The sequence below is a fragment of the Amblyomma americanum genome, chromosome 2 (genome assembly GCF_052857255.1).
Source record: "Amblyomma americanum isolate KBUSLIRL-KWMA chromosome 2, ASM5285725v1, whole genome shotgun sequence".
NCBI classification, from domain to species: Eukaryota; Metazoa; Arthropoda; class Arachnida; order Ixodida; family Ixodidae; genus Amblyomma; species Amblyomma americanum.
In genome coordinates, this window is record NC_135498.1 from 199,673,011 (window position 1) to 199,687,750 (window position 14,740).

At 43.4% G+C, this 14,740-nt stretch overlaps 1 protein-coding gene and 1 long non-coding RNA gene across 5 annotated transcripts in view; one reads left to right on the top strand and one right to left on the bottom strand.

Annotated features, from left to right (window-relative positions):
• Nucleotides 1–14,740, top strand: part of LOC144120327 (uncharacterized) — a 257,061-nt gene that overhangs the window by 96,764 nt on the left and 145,557 nt on the right. The window lies entirely within an intron of this gene.
• LOC144119404 (uncharacterized) lies at nt 138–11,491 on the bottom strand. Of its 4 annotated transcripts, none has more exons than XR_013312353.1 (5): nt 11,380–11,484; nt 9,750–9,883; nt 7,573–7,637; nt 6,462–6,527; nt 138–602 (listed from the first exon to the last, which is right to left on the bottom strand). It is a non-coding gene; the product is annotated as an uncharacterized LOC144119404 (long non-coding RNA). The 4 variants fall into 4 exon arrangements; XR_013312351.1 differs by lacking the exon at nt 138–602 and adding an exon at nt 5,096–5,759 and having other exon boundaries at nt 9,750–9,889; nt 11,380–11,491; XR_013312350.1 differs by lacking the exon at nt 138–602 and adding an exon at nt 5,096–5,759.

Sequence of the window (14,740 nt, forward strand, 5' to 3'; positions counted from 1 at the left end):
CGCCTTTTCTCGGAACAAACCCATTGGCAGGAGAGCAAAACCACCATCCTTGTCTGCTTGGACTGCCAGGAGACCATTTTCTTTGAGGGAATTGGACACTTTTTCAAGAGGCGGGTCTCTCGGAGGGTCATCCCCGACGCACGTCGTCACGCAGGCGACGCCGTCATCTATGATCCTCTCTTTTCCACGTTACGTCGCATGGCCGGCCACCCTTCTAACCGTGGCCTGCAACTCCTGCTGCTTGGCATACGCTGGGAAGCAGAACTTTGGGCCTTTCACCAACACTTCTTTCACTTTTTCTGGAAGAACCGCCTTCCCAAGAACGACAAGCTTGCTGCAGTGATTACCAGACGGCTCCTTAGGCCGGGAAATCAGGCTCGTCAACGCACGTTGCCAGAGGAATTCTGTAGTTCTTGCTGCCAGCCTTTTCATCCTTCTAACCACCACCTGTGCTCTTTCGTCGGGTCTATTCTAAGCAACAGGAGGACACGTGCCCAATCATGAAACATGCGGACCTGCATCCAGTACTCTGACTTGAGTATCTTGCAAATGCGCCTGATGTCGCCCCAAGATGGCTGCAGAACGCCGATGAGGGCTTGCACCTAAAAAGGAACAATTTTCCCCTTCAAGCGTTTCAAGGTTCAGTTTCAATGAACGTGCCAGTGAGCACTTCAATCAATCAATCAATCAATCAATCAATCAATCAATCAATCAATCAATCAATCAATCAATCAATCAATCAATCAATCAATTTTTAGCATTTCTTTCAATACAGAAATAAATGCAAGGATAAGAACAAAAAGCAGCTTCTCGAGCAGCTTGACAACGGTTCTTACCCCTTGTTTTCTCTTGACAACGGATAACAGCAGAAATAATACAAAGCTGCGATTAAAAATTGTACGAAGATAAGAGCATGCAGTATACATAGAAATTGTAAACACAAAATATATAGAAACACAAAATACATAATATAGATAGTAATTCCAAACACAAAATGCCGCATATTAGTAAAAAGTAATATTACCGGTTCAATGTAACTGATAGACATGGATTCAATAAGACGAATACTAATACTTAGTCACCAATATTTTGCACACTGAAGAACATCTAACGGCGAAATTGACATATGGCTATACAGGACTACAAACATTTCCTGCTACATTTGCAGGCATAGAAGCGCAGACCACAGTTTTACGACACACAGCTGTAATGCAGCCACCATTGAAAATACGTGTACAAAAGGCTGCAATAATAAAACAAGATTTCAAAACATTGATGTTACCTTCCTAAATTGTAAGTGAACAAACGCTTAAGGTGTTGTTTCGATAGTGTGTGGATGTCCGTGTTTGAATTATGATAGTTGTTAAGTAGGCATAATGTATTGTAGTCTGTTCTGACCATGATTCGTGCGGGAAAACGGCACCAACCATACTTCTCTTGTTCTTATATTGTACGGTACCTCGGGTGGTTTTGTTAAATTGCATAATCGTAGAAAAGGCATCCGATTAAATTTCAGTGAATATTTGTATTTTAATAGGGCATTCAGCTCGTACATATGTGTCACAGGAACAACACCAAGTAAGGGGAACAGGTCACTTTTGTGAGCGTCGTATGGAGCGTCTGCTATGTGACGGAGAGCTCTTTTTTGTAAAAGAAGGAGCTTGTTGATGTTCGTTAGTGATGTAGTTCCCCATACAAGATTACAATAGTTTAGGTGAGGATTGGAAATAGCATTATAAAGTAGCAGCTTTATTTTGAGTGGAAGAACTTGTCTAAATCGGCAAAGTATCCCGCAAGCCCTGGCCAGACATTTAATCACACAGTCTACATGGATATCCCAGATCAAGTTCTCGTGAAAGGTGACACCGAGCGTTTTCACTTCTTTTGTTATTTCTATCTTCTCAGATCCTAAATAGAGATTAAGATAACGGTCAACAAATTTTTGTGATGGCGAGAAAATGACAGCCTTTGTTTTTTTATTGTTTATTGCTAAAGAATTAATTTTGCTCCATTCTGACAATTTATTCAGGGTAATATTTCCTAATTTCTCGAGTTCCGTCGTATCGTCACATTGAATGAAAAAGCTCGTGTCATCTGCATAAATTACCAAAGAGGCTTCTGGGGATACCCGTGTTATATCATTAATGTATATATTGAAGAGTACCGGTCCGAGGACACTGCCCTGTGGTACTCCGCATGTTATGCTTCGTAATGTGGACTGCTCTTCTCCGATAGAAACGCATTGTTTTCTGTTTTCTAAATAAGATCTTAGGAGAGCAAGGGCAATGCCACGAAAACCGTAGTGCTCTAATTTAGCGAAAAGAGTTTGATGATTAATTCTGTCGAAAGCCTTTGAAAAGTCAACGTAAACACCTAATGTTATTTTTCTTTCTTCGAATCCTTTGATAATGAAATCTTTTTGGGTTAGAAGAGCCAGTTCCGTAGACAGATTTTGGCGGAAACCAAACTGGCGCTCCGACAAAACAATATGCTTATTACAAAATGACATAATCATTTTACAGATGACTTTTTCAAATCCCTTTGAGATAACTGGCAGCACCGAAACTGGGCGGTAGTTCGAAAGCTCATTTTTGTTTCCAGATTTGTACAGGACAGTTACTTTAGCCCTCTGCATGTTCACTGGAAAGACACCAGTGGCTAGACAAACATTGAAAATATGGGCAATAACATCTTCCAGGAGGTCGACAACAAACTTAATAGGCCTGATTTCCAGCCCGTCTATATCTCGTGCTTTGCTGTTTTTGCAGGACATAAAAACTGAGTGAGTTTCCTGTGGTGTAATAGGTTAAAAAAAAGCAGAGTTTGCATTAGGTGCACCTAAAAAGAGTTTTGCATTTTCATTATGGTTGCTATTTGCAAGAGTTGTGAAGTATTCGTTAAAATGAGATGCTAATTGCATACCAGTTAATTGCTGATCGTTGATCGTGATTTGCAGACTATCATTCTGTTTAGTACCTGGTTTCAATAAATGATTTATTTCACGCCATATCAGGTCACTGCGGCCAGATGCCTCATTAAAAACATGTTCGTAGTAATCTTTCTTAGATTTCCGCAAGAACTTCGTGACTTTATTTCTGTATTTTTTAAAAGCAGAAAAGCCTGCGGGATTTCTAGTTTTCACGAAATGAAAGTACATTTCATCTTTTTCGCGTATCATTTCGAGGCACTCATCTGTGAGCCATGGTTTGCGAATTTTTTTTGAACTCTTTACTCTTTTCACATGAAAACAACTATCGTAAACATTCTTAAGGACAGTCATAAACGTGTCATATGCTAGATTTCCATCTGTGCATTCATATACAGAGGTCCAGTTTGTGCATTCCACCCGACATCGAAAAAGATTGAGAGTTTTCAGGTTAATATTTCGTGAAAGAAAAGACATTGGGGGATTGGCACAGTTTTTCAAAACACCATTTTGTTTGCAGATCAGATAAATTGGCAAATGATCACTTAGCTGTGCAGCAACGACACCTGATTTGGCGCACTCCGTTGTTTTGTTTGTGATAAGCAAGTCAAGAAGACTTTCAGAACAGGAGGTGATGCGTGTGGGTTCTGTTATGACGTTAGTGCAGTGAAAGGAATCTAGAAGTGTTTGAAACTCATGGGAGCTGGAAGTGTCTTCAAGCAAATTTATGTTACAGTCGCCACCAATAATGAGATTCAATTGATTGGAATATGTAAAGCTTAATAACTTAGCTAGGAACGTGAAAAAGAGGTCAGGTTTACCGTCTGGTGGGCGGTATATAACGGAAAAAACAGTGTTTTGGCTTTGTAGTGTTAACACTTCATAATCAGCTGTCACGGCGGAGAATTCGGAGAGCATATTGCAAGTAAGGCGGTTGGAGACAAGTTGCAATACGCTGCCACCTCGGCGTCGGCATCTGTTTAAGTAGAAGCTGTTGAAGCCATCCATGCTAAGTACGTCTTCTTGTAAAGTGTACCAGGTTTCTGTTACCATGATGACGTCAAATTTGAAACTTAAGCTGTTAAAGAAAGCTGTCAATTCGTCATTCTTATTTTTTGCAGACTGCGCATTGCAGTGCAAAAAACTAAGATAGCCATTTTTGTTTGGTAGTGTGACATCGCGTGTTGCGGTCATCGTGAAAATCTTTAAGATAAGCTAGCACATTTGAGGGTTGCACTTCAAGATATCTTTGCTAAGTCAGCTTCGCATGTGATTGGGACGACAGTGGAAGTTTATGTTTTCCGCGCAAAAATCTTTCCGCCCTTCGACCAGGCAAATTTCCAGCCCATTTCCTTTTTCTTTCTTATAGCTTCTCCGAGCAGTTTTTTCAGTTGCGGGCACAGGTGCTCATTTACAAACACTGATTGGGTGGGGGAAAATCCCAAGTCTTCAGTCGTGAACCTCGTCTTTTTTGCCTTCTCGACAACCGCATCCCGTTTTGCTCTGCGGTTGAAAGCCACAACAATGTTTTGGCCCTCAGATGGATTCCATGCACGTACACGATGGCATGCCTCAACATCCTCCTGTGTTATTGGCTCACCAAGAGTGTCGCCAACTTTGCCAATTACATCAATCAAGTTTTCATTTTTGTTTAGTGGTATTCCCTTGATTTCTATATTTCTGTTCCTTGAATACTGGTCTTGGGCAGTGATCTTCAAAGCATTTTCTTGCACTTGTTTTTTCAGAGCTTCAATTTCTTGCATCTGTAACTTGTTAGACGCTTGTAACTCAGAGTTTTCCCTCTTCACATCACTACACTCGGTCTTGAGGGTTTCAAACTCGTCGTTTATAAATTCCAGGCTATTTTTCAGCTCCCTAATTTCTTTCCGAAGTTCGCGCTTGAAACTTTCTATATCGGTCCCCATACCCAAAATCAGAAACTGATTGCAAAAAGGTATTTAAAAAAAAGCAAATGAAAGCAGCACCATACAACATAAAGATCAGTAGGCAGCAGTAGGCAGCGGTGGCAGAAGTAAATGTGCGCAACCAACATGGAAGCTTCCTTGCAGACCACTGCAAAACCAGCAAAGAGTGTCGTCCGGAACTAGACAAAACAATTTTTTTGAAGAACGGAAAAGACAAGTTTGAGCGAGAAGTAGTAGAGCCACATTTTATTAAGAAAGCGGGAAGCGCATGCGTTAGTAAACCGTCCATTTCAATCAGTGACGCTGAGGTAACTTTTCTCGAAGGGTGTCTTTAGGTTTTAATGTGTTGTAGTTTTCTCTGCATAGTTTGTTGTTCCTGGATGTGTTTTAACAGCCAAACGAGAATTCTGTAGAATCCAGTACATTTAGTTCTTTGACGCTGAGAGGATTTCTCGAAGGTTTTAAGTTTTCATGTACATCATTTTTTTCCGAGTTTGTTGTTGGTGATTCATTCATTATCACACGATGTATTAAAGGAGGAATTTGATATTGCGATCTGTTTGCCTTAGCCAAGCATGGGTCTTTGTTGTGAGGATGAATTGCTTTCGTTTTCGTTTTGCGCTCGGATAATCTTGGGACCAAGTTTGCTTTTATCAAGAGTGTAGTGCTTAGTGCATGAATGTGTCTTATGGTCTGTTAGAAGTAGCACCTACTTCCTGAATTCTGATTATTATTTACAATCTCTTATTTTTCTGTGATAGGCTTCTGCGATACGGCTCGGGTGCTTAATAAAATGTGGGGAACCCCACAAAAATTTTGTGGCGTCCTTGCAAAACAAGGATTCTCGACCTCGGGACAGAAGCCAGCACCACCGCTCTGCACTGACAATTTCCGCTCCCGAGGTGCACCTGCAATAAAACAGTTGCACATACGCTTTGTATAAAGTCCTATAACAGATTGGGGAGAGAGTTATAATTTGCCACATTAAAACTGCTAAGATCCCATTCCTCAGGACTGCGATATGTAACATTACGAAAATGGCAATATTCCTTGCAAACGCTACTCATGATAAAGTAGGACACATCGCACTCTTCTGTGGAGTGAGCACCGCGATGGGCCACCAGGTCACGTTTGTGTGCAGTCATATAGAGCTGCCTTTGATAACACAGGTGAGCATTTTTATCTCTCCTTCAGGCTCCACTGCACCCTGGCAACAGTAATGCTGGGAAGTATTCGGAAGCACAGAACTATCTGATGAAAGATTACGAATATTTCAAGCACCGCAAAATAAATCTTAGCTCAAGGGGCTGTACTAATTGGAACATGAAAGGTGAGAGGTTGTGGTGATGGTCTAGTGATCTAAGACTTCATTAAGCAAAGCTGCCCTAAGCTGTCAGAGATTGAAATTGTGCCTGGGGCTCCTGTGCAGGCAATTTTCCCCCGCTACATGCCATTTGGAAGGAAAATTTCACGTTTCCTATAGGTGTGCACTGATCCTCAGCCCTATACGCTTCCATATTTCCTAGATTGTTCGGCTGCAGTTACCAAGAACGAGAGCTAAAAGCATTTGAATCTTACAAACTAGTTCCAAATATGAGAAGCCATTGTACCTGGCCTTTGACCTCATCAAGAACACCTGGGTTCCGTGGTGCAGCAGGACCCATGCTGGTGGAAGCCTGTAAAGTGTTAAAAGTTCACATTTGCAACAAGTGTTGGTGAAGTCTTAAGGCAAAAAGCTTTTCGCTTCAGCCGCATAACAGAGCCATTATGGCACTATTAAAGACCGACTGACCTTTAAATGCTAGCAGAATGTTTCTTCTTGCGATAGAGAAGCTTCTTTCTTTACTATTGTTTTGAATGATCCGCTACACGGATCATTCTAGGAACATTCATTTCACTGCTGCTGAATGCTGTAGCCTTAACATATTTGACCAACACTCTACATGGTACAATAATGGACATCTCCAGAGAATTTTTAAACATTTTGAGTTTACTACCATATTGCACTTGAACCTTGTCTCAGTTGCAAGAAATAATTCTGTAAAATAATCAAACTTCAATAACTAGAGCACAAACAAAACTGGATTTCGATCACAAAGCCATCGCAAAGCAAAGCTGCTCTGAGCTGCCACGGTTTAAAATTGTGCCTCGGGCTGCTCTGCAGGAAATTTTTTTCTGCTTTCTGTCATTCGGACGGAAAATTTCCCATTTCAAAGAGGTGTGCAGTGATGCTCATCCCCATGCTTCCAGTTTCTAGATTGTTTGCCTGCATTTATCACGGATGAGAGCTAAAAGCATTTCAAGCTGACAAAATCATTCTTGTAAGACAGACAATTGGGCTTTGATGCCCCAGCGGCCAGTGTTGACGAAGGAGTACAACACAGACGGAAGACGAGGCTGACAAAGTTCAGTTTGGCGCTCAGGAACGCTTGGCTACCGAGGTGCGCTGTGCTACCAAATATTGTGGCCGTGGGCACTTCTTGTTTGCACGGCGCGCCCTGCCCCTCCACCAAGTGTAAGGACACAAATCAAACAAGAAGTGTGGACGGCCACAGTCTTTGTTAGCATGGCGCACCCCGGTAGCCAAGCGTTCCTGAGCGCCAAACTGAACTTTGTCAGCCTCGTCTTCCGTCTGTGCTGTGCTCCTTCGTCAGCACTGGCCGATGGGGCATCAAGGCCCAATTGTCTGTCTTACATTCTAAATATGCGAAACCATCATACCTGGCTGCTGACCTCAGCAAGATACCCAGGTTCTGTGGTGCAGCAGGATCCATGCTAGTGGAAGACTGTAAAGTATGAAAAGTGTTCGCATTTGCTACAAAGGACTAATGTACAATGTAAATTAAAGGTCAAATTCAGGGGAATTTCAAACATTTTGAGTTTGCTGTCGCATTACACTTCTTGAGCGTGGTCAGAGTGCCAAGAAATAATTTTTCAAAATAACGAGCAAAGAAATAATGAAACACCATTAACTAGAACACAAAAAAACTTGATTTCAATCAATAGATCAAAAGATGTTGAAGGGTTTGATTGGCAACACTGGTGACTGGTGGCTGTCACATTCTGTAATGCACCAACTAGCGTTAAAGGAGTATAGACACCTATCTTTTGAGTGTGTGTTTTTTGCTTTCCAATGAGGCATAAGGCATTATTATGCATGGATTACCTTATGGTATTTTCCTATTCTCAGCAGTCTAGCAAGGGAACAGCCGTTCACAATTGGTAGCGAGGTAAAGGAAGTGGTAAAGGAATGCGTCTATTTAAGGCAGGTAACTATAGTGACGACTGATCCGGATCATGAGGGAATACTACGGATAAGAATACTATAAAGCGCCTATGGCAGGGTCTCCCAGGTCATGAATGGCAGTTTACTAATATCTCTCAAGAGAAAAGTGTACAACAGCTGCATCTTACCAGCACCCACCTATTGGGGCAGAAACGTGGAGGCTAACGAAAAGGGTCCAACTTATGTTGAGGACAACGCAGTGAGCCATGGAAAGAAAAATGATCGGCGTAACGTTAAAGAGTATCACACCTACCTTTTGAGTGCGTGTTTTCTTGTTTGCAATGATGCGTGAGGCATTATTGCACTTGGAGTACCAGGTGGTATTCTCTTACGACCGCTAAATAATTTATAATCGCCTTTCTTTTTCGTCCAGTTTCGGCTGCAACACTCGAACGAGGACAGTGACGTCAACGTGTGCTTGCACGTCACATGAGACATGAAAAAACGGCAATATAATCGCTGCTTCAACATTCGTTGTCATTCCGGCAATTGAGGAAGGCTGATTTTAGCACTGCAGTAAATTAGAACAATGAAGCAGCGATTATATGGGCATTTTTTCATGCCTGACGTGAAGGAAAAGCCCTCTTTGACGTCACATCCGTTGGGCTGTTGAAACGGAAACTGAAACAGCATGACAGGAAAAAACAATTATATATTATTTAGCGGTCATAGGCAAACATCACATCGTGATTCATGCATAGTAGCGTCTTTCTCGTCATTGAAGAAAAGAAAACATGCCACCAAAATTAGCCGTCTATGCTCTTTTAAGAGACCGGAAGCAGGAAGAGTGGTCTGGGGAACCAATGCGAGTTAATGACATCCTGGTCAAAAACAACAGGAAGAAATTGGCTTGAGCAGGGCATGTAATGCGAAAATAAGATTACTGCTGGTCCTTAGGGGTAACGTAGTGGATTCCAAGAGAAGGAAAGCATAGCAGGGGGCGACAGAAGGTTTAGGTGGGCGTATGAAATTAAAAAGTTTTCAGACATAAGGTGGGCGCCGCTGGCAAAAGACAGGGTTAATTGTAGATTCATGGGAGAGGCCTTCGCTCTGCTGTGGGTGTAATCAGGCTGATGATAGTGATGATGATTCTCCTATGACCGCTAAATAATTTATTATCGAATTTCTTTCTCGCGCTGTTTCATTTTCAGTAGCCGAACGGGGACTATGACGTCAACGTGAGCTTATAGGTCAAGCAAGGCATGAAAAACTGCAATATAATTGGTGCTGCTACATTTGTCATTCCGACTATTGAGGACGGCTGGCTTCAGCACTGCAGTGAATTAAAACGATCAAGCAGCAATTATATCGCATTTTTTCCATGCTTTTACATATAATCTCTCTGATGTCACAGTCTTCGCTCGGCTGTTGAAACCGAGACAGCATGACAGAAAAATTTGATTATAAATTATTTATAGGCAGCAGAAGAACACCGCATGATAATTCATGCATAGTAGTGTCTTCTGCATCGTTGTAGAGAAGAAAACATGGCACCAAAATTAGGTGTCTATACATCTTTAAATTATCATTGGGCTTCTTCAAATTGCCGCGCTCGGAGGGCCTGTTCGCTGCCAGAAAATTCACTCCTGACAGGAGGGTACATCATGCTCACATGAACTGGTTGCCGCCAGAACCAGCCCGCCGGCAATCATGGCGGCAAGGGCGTCCATGGATCATTGAAGGCGAGTGCCGTCTGCTGCTTCGCGTGCTGTTTCGTCTCATTGCTGGCATGCGTACGGTAGAAATCTGATCCTCGGGAGCAAAAGAAAGGACGTTAGTTATTGAGGGCAGCCGCAGACTCTTGCGATCAGATGCATACAACGAAGGCGACAACACAAGGATATGTCCTTGAGTGCGTTGTGTGCTGTTGTGAAGTCTGCATGTAAGCTTCGAGATATCCTCAAAAGAATATGCGACGGGCAGTCGCACTCTAAAGACTTGCATTTGACACCACATTGGAGTATTAATTGAACAGGGTTAATTGGAGAGACATGGGAGAGGCTTTTGCCCTGCAGTGGACGCAGTGAGGCTGATGATGATGATGATGAGGAGGAGGAGGAAGGAAGGAAGGAAAACTGTGCATGCACTGCTCAAACAACATGCTGTAGTCTTAGATTATTCCATATTTATTACCTACACACTAATTACATGGGCGCCAATGATCGACCCCGCCTATAATGACTGTAATGTGGTAGTTGCAATTTCTGTTTGTGAACAAATTCCTGTGTGCTGTAAGCAGAAAACAATCAGGATATGTTCCGCTCAACGGTAGTCTGCATAGTCTGCCGCCCTCCAGCTGTTAATATTGCTGCCAGCAAGTAATGCGCGCATAATTTTGACAAGCGTGCATATCAGCTGGTTGAGAAATTTTCTGAAGTGCGTGTACTGTACAAATTTAGCTGCTCGTCGTGTCTGTATGCTATCGCTTTTACTGCAGAGCTACTAGCACTCGAATGAAAGGCATTACAATCTGGCCTTGCATGTCGGCACCGCACTGTGTGTGCAGGCATGATGGTCCACACTGGGAAATGTTTCTTTTTAATGAGTCAAATGCAAGGTGAAGTATGCATACGGTCTTTCTCAGGCATTTTAAGCACTTGTGGCAGAAAGCCCGAGCACCAAGATATATGGCAACGACCGGATCGGCACACATCTTGAGCCGTCAAATGAAAATGTGAGTGTGTGGTTTTTTCGGTTTCTTTTCCTTATCATGTAAGAAATGCGCATGCGTTCACCTTCTTAGGGCTACGTATATGCAATATGTAGCTTTCAATAAACATAGTTGGAGTCAGCGCCGGTCCTGTCTGGTCTTTCTGTGTGGTTTGTGTAAAAATTAGCGGTGTTTTTACTTTTGTTACAGAATTCTCTTACGCACCCTAAAGCGCCAGGCTAGTGCGGTGACGAACCAAATGATAGAGTAGTATATGGGGTTATTCTTGTAATAACGCTCAAATGGCTAGAAGCAGTAGTCGCTGTCTAGCACCAGCGTGCCAGCCCTAGCAGTCAGAGCTGTGACCCCCAACCCGCGGTGCGGTTAGTCGCTATCACGACGGGTTCGGGCCAGATGGGACAAACACGAGTATGCTACTCGGATGAGCGTTTATTGCTCCCGAGTAATACAATCAGCAGCAAGCAGCAAAACAACCGCCGCAACGAGGGAGTGTTCGGCTCCCGTACGGGGGTGAAAGGCACAAAAAGGGTGGAACGCACAAAAAATGGTGGGGGAGGAAGGTTCCGCTCACCTCGCGTGGTTCCTCGCTCACGGACCGCAGCGGTCAGTGCACACGCGGTGGCCGGGCGATTATGGCAGCGGTCTCCGTGGCAGATCTGCGTCCGTGTGTGCGCACAGCTCCCGCCAGAAGACGAGCGGGCCCCGGGAGAACCGCGCGACCGCGCCTTCTCCCGGGTTGTGGAGAGGAGGTCTCTCCGCGAAAGAGGGGAAGAGGGAAAGTCTCCGCGGCGGCGTCGCTGCTGGGCGCAAAAGGAAGCGGGGGCGGAGTGAGTGCCCTCCCTCGCAAACCTCCTGAACGGCAAACGCATAGCATCGCGTGATAATGACGCGTGGCCGTTACTATGAGACAGGGGATTCGCGTGTATCCCCACAAGTAGTAGTAATAAAGGCGACGGTTTTTCTGAGGGAAGAGCAACGATGAAATGAGATTTAGTGAAAGCGCGCGGGAAACATTCTTTTCCGCAACGCCGCTGGAACTACCCGCTAGGAGACGCGTGCTTATTAGCAGTAACCGTGGGCAATATATATGTGACGAATGACGACCAATAAATTTGCTGTAAAGGAAGCGAAGTCGCTACAATTTCCAGGGTAGGTGCGCTCGGCCGAAACCGATGTAACCGTTGTCGCACCAACTGCCCCTTTCATTGCAGAAGTGCCTTCCAGGCGATGGCACGGTCACATGTAACCACCTGTTTGCCTGTGGCCAGAGCTACACAACACACTAAAACAATTACGGTAGCTCTGAAAAATTGAGAAACTTAGCTTTCGTGAAAAACAAATAACAGGATAACTTGACACTAGAGCGAGAATTGTCCCTTAGCCTTGTGTCCTTGTGTAGCGCTTTTTTCCGTTTTTAATGACATCAAATAGTTTCAACTCAGATCCGCAACTTGTCTGAGTCTGCTTTGTCTTTTTTGTTCAAATAACAAAGTCTAGTATTTGCACCTTCTTTAAAAATCCTGGTTGAGGTGGGGGGGGGGGGGGGGGGTCATATCAGCAGCTTCTTAGTTTCTTACGTGAAGGCGGTGGTGTTTTGAAAGACGTTTCAAACCGTGTTTCACAGAGAAGAGCCCGTTATATTACGACATATGCGTCAAAAATCCTGGTTGTGCTTATGGGTCGCAAAACTGTGCTGTACAGAGAGCAGTTGCGAGGCATGAGCAGGTGCAAGACAGCTAGCTATCTTCGACATAGTAAGGCAGGACAGAAGAGTGCAGGTGAACATGTTTCCGGGTCGGATGCAAAAAAGAATGTGATGCAAAAGATGGCACAGAAGTTGAGGAAAAGAAAGCAGGACAGGAACCTAGTGATGGTAGGAGGAGGACTAAGTGATCTACTCAGAGGGCAAGACAAAGGTAGTGACAGCTACTCACGAAGTTTATAAACGCCCTGAAACCCACCTCTCGTGGTGGCATACTGCGAAAAGGGACGCAGGTCAAGTGCAACGATCTGAAAGCGCTATGAAAGCAGCGAACTGGGAAATTTTCAGGCTAGCAAACGTAATGAACTTTGCAATAGCAGGCGTTACAATGAGATACGCTTCGTCGGACATCAGGGGATTTCGCGCGCGTTGTAATTCATTTTCAGCACGACCTCAGACATTTGGCAGCGTGGCAGCTTGCGGGAAGAACAGTAACATTTTTACGTGGCCTTAATTGCAAAGGAGGACTGTTCGCGCACTTCACTCTCCACGGGAATGCATGACTGCCAAAGAATTAATGCACATGCATAGCATTCCAACATACAGCCGTCATTATAGGCTTAAAATGGATATGTGCATATTGCAGAAAGTTAAAACAGATAACAACGCATTTATGTCCCAGTATTACAGCACAGATGCAGGTCATTACTTACGTATATTTTCCGTTATTACCGACATTCCACGGACTACTTACGGTAAGAAAGACTGCCCGTCGGATTGTGCGCCTACGCAACGAGTATCCAAGCATAATTGAAACTGGAAAACTTGCGTTCCCAGCGTAAAACTACAAATTCAAAGTGCAGGTTTTATTTCGCTCACTGCATGGTTACGTTACGTTACAACTTATTTATTTGGCTTATATGTCATTTTTTTACATAATTATATATTCCCAAGCTGCACAAGGAATTGGCCCAACATTGGAACTGTATTGGCAAAGCTGGCCCTACAAAGGACCAGGGTGGGACCATCCTGTTGCAATATTGGGCCGATGATCTGTGCTGCTTGGGTTGTATCTTCCAATGATTTGTGCAGTTAAGTTCCTTGCAGATACTTCTGTGTGACGAAGTCAGATGTTCTTGGTATTCTTGTATTCTGTCTGGTATTTGTATATACTTTTGTTTAACAAAGCCCCATTTGTCTTTTCGGTATGCCTTTTTTTTATTGCATGACTCTAATTCTGTCTTGTATTCTTAACACTATCATATTCCCATTTTAGGATCCCAAACTCAGCCATTTGTCTTCCATTTATACAATGTTATGAGTGTTTCTGAATCATTCTTAGGGTTGTTATTCTACTCTAAGCATATAATATATTGTTTGTACTAGTACCTCACTGCTGCTGTGCCCTCGCTGTCAGGGCCTAGTCAGGAGACGTTTTCTCCCTTTTAGTCCTGCCTCGCTGGCAATATTTATATATTGACAAATAAGCAATAACGAAAAAAAAGTTGAGGAAGAAGTACGCTATGAAGGTGGTACCTCCACCGCAGGACAGGGGGTCTAATCACGACCAGTAAAGAACGCAATAGGAGCAGAGAAAAGACGGAAAAAATGAAAGGCCTCAACTTACACTTAGCTACGTTAATATCGAGGGCGGCAGAAGCCATTCAAAGTGCCAAGAGATAAAAGCAGAGATTAATATAGAAGCACTTAATGTGCACGTTTATAAAGAAACACAACTTCGTGATATGGAAGAACCGCCATTAATAGAAACCAACGTCTCGGTAGACTGAAATAGAAATCTAGGATCAAGAAAGGGGGAAGCATTGATTTACTTATTCGAGAAAATGCAAATTGGAGGCGCGGAAAAGGAACGTGCAGAGTACATTTCTGAATCCAGGGCGCAGTAGCAGTAAAGAACACATGGATAGGAGTTGTTCACCTCTGGACACGCAGGATGTGTAAAAAATCAATCATTCGAATGTAAATTCTTAAGGACAGGGCATACAAGAGCTTAAAATAATAGAGAGGTCATCTTGATAGGTCTAGTGAGCGCCCCCAATGATGAAGTCTCAGAGCAGACGACACGAATGCAACCGGAAACTTGCTAGACCAATGTGAAACGCATGACCGCATCATGCATATTAGAGAAGATAATTATTAGAAGCAAACAACGTGAGAATCGGGAAAATGAATCAAGGAGAGACTGCAGGATTGTAACCAAAGATATTTA